The following is a 2,588-nucleotide window of genomic DNA, read 5'->3' as shown; positions in this document are numbered from 1 at the left end:
TAATAATACTTTTAATAATCATCTACAGTAGTCATGTATGGATGTGAGAGTTAGACCATAAAGAAGGCTGAGCACCGAAGAACTGATGCTTTCAAACTGTGGTGCTGGAGAAGATTCTTGAGAGTCCTTCGGACAGCAAGATCAAACCAGTGAATCCTAAAGGAAATCAACTCTGAATATTCACTGGAAGGACTGATGCTGAAGCTGAAGCTCCAATACTTTGGCCACCTGATGCGAAGAGCTGATTATTGGAAAAGACCCTGATGCTGGGAAAGATTGAGGGCAAGAGGAGAAGGGAGTGACAGAGGATGAGATGGTTGGACGGCATCACTGTCTCAGTGGACATGGGTTTGAGCAAGCTCCAGGAGACACTGAAGGACGGAGAAGCCTGGAATGCTGCAGTTCATGGAGTTGCAGAGTCAGACACGACTGAGGGACTGAACAACAACAACAACAGTGCTTACCTGTGAGGCTAGTAAACATAGAATTAGCATTATTCTCAAATGTACTTTCATTTTAAGAACAAGAATCACATTTAATTGGCTCTAGTTTAAGTAATGGTAACAGCTAAGATGACAGTGGCTTGTAAGCTTTGCAACTCCTTAGAAATTCAGGCAATAATTTTGAAATTAAAGTATAAAGAAAACTTTACTTCTTGCTTCCAGCAAAAATTATGATGGACAAGGAAAATCAATTCTAAGACTGGAGAACAAAACTGTTATTCTCTACCATAAATGTATCAAGCACTGAATTTTCCATTTTTTTCTCTACCTAACAGAGCAAATGAATTTATAATTAACAAGAAATTCAGTTTCTTTAATATAGATATGGCTATTTAGGTTATCTTCTTGAGTGAGCTTTGGCAGTTTGTCTCTTAAGGACATAGTCAATTTCATAAAAATTTATTGGCATAAAGTTGCCAATAAATATTATTGTTGTTTTAATGTCCCTATGGGATCTGTAGTGGTGTCTCTTCTTTCCTTACTAATATTCCTGACCTGTGTCTTTCTTTCCCCTTATCGTTCTAACCAGTGCATGCATGCTCAGTGGCTCAGTCATGACTGATTCTTTCCAACCCTGCAGAGCTAGAGATCAATCTTTTCAGCTGTATGCCATGAATTTTGCTATTTGTGTTTTCATTTCATTCAATTAAAGATATTTTCCAATTTCCCTAGACCTTTTTGAGCAGGGGGTTATTTATAAGTGTGCCGTCCAATTTCCATATATTTGTAGATTTCAGATGCTATTTTTATGCTAATTTCTTCATAGCCTGAGAATATATTTTGTTTGGTTTCAATCCTCTTAAATATATTATTTTATGGCCCAGAATATAGTCTATTGTGGTAAATGTTTCATGAGCATTTGAAAAGAGTGCTCTACTCTTTTTGGGTGGGTGGTGTTTAGTTGCTAAATCATGTCCAACTCTTGGGACCCCATAGACTGTAGCCTCCTGGGCTCCTCTGTCCATGGGATTCTCTATGCACTAATACTGAAGTAGGTTGCCACTGGGTGGTGTGGTCTATAAATATTGTATCAAGATATTTAAGGGATTTCACTGGTGGTCCAGTGGCTCTAAGCTCCCAAATACAGGGGGCCCAGGTTCGATCCCTGGTCAGGGAACTAGATCCTGCAAGCTGTAACTAAAGATTACAAACACACACACACACACACACACACACACACACACACAAATTCATCACTCAAGTTGTGTCAAACTCTTTTCAAACCCAAGGACTATCGATGCCAGGCTCCTCTGTCCATGGAACTTTCCAAGTAAAGATTGCACATGCTGCAGCTAAAAGAGCTTGCATGCACACTACACTGTGTGCTGCAACCAAGACCTGGTGCAGCCAAATAAGATGTTAGTGTTGTTCAAGTTTTTTAGAACCTTACTAATTTTCTATCTACTTAAGAAGTTCAATTACTAAGAAAGCACTGTTGAAATTTCTAACTAGAGACTTGTGTATTTCTCTGTCAGTTCTGCTTCTGCTTTATACTCTTTGAAGTTCAGTTCAGTTCAGTCGCTCAGTTGTATCCTACTCTTTGCGACCCCATGAACCGCAGCACGCCAGGCCTCCCTATCCATCACGAACTCCAAGAGTCCACCCAAACCCATGTCTGGTGAGTTGGTGATGCCATCCAACCATCTCATCCTCTGTCGTCCCCTTCTCCTCCTGCCCTCAATCTTTCCCAGCATCAGGGTCTTTTCCAATGGGTCAGCTCTTTGCATCAGGTGGCCAAAGTATTGGAGTTTCAGATTAAACATCAGTCCTTCCAATGAACACCCAGGACTGATCTACTTTAGGATGGATTGGTTGGATCTCCTTGCAGTCCAAAGGACTCTCAAGAGTCTTCTCTAACACCACAGTTCAAAAGCATCAGTCCTTCAGTGCTCATCTTTCTTCATAGTCCAATTCTCACAACTATACATGACCACTGGAAAAATCACAGCTTTGACTAGATGGACCTTTGTTGACAAAGTAATGACTCTGCTTTTGAATGTGCTATCTAGGTTGGTCATAACTTTCCTTACAAGGAGTAAGTGTCTTTTAATTTCATGGCTGCAGTCACCATCTGCAGTGACTTTG

The sequence above is a fragment of the Bison bison genome, unplaced genomic scaffold (genome assembly GCF_000754665.1).
Source record: "Bison bison bison isolate TAMUID 2011002044 unplaced genomic scaffold, Bison_UMD1.0 scf7180017864471, whole genome shotgun sequence".
NCBI lineage: Eukaryota > Metazoa > Chordata > Mammalia > Artiodactyla > Bovidae > Bison > Bison bison.
This window is presented reverse-complemented; position numbering follows the sequence as displayed.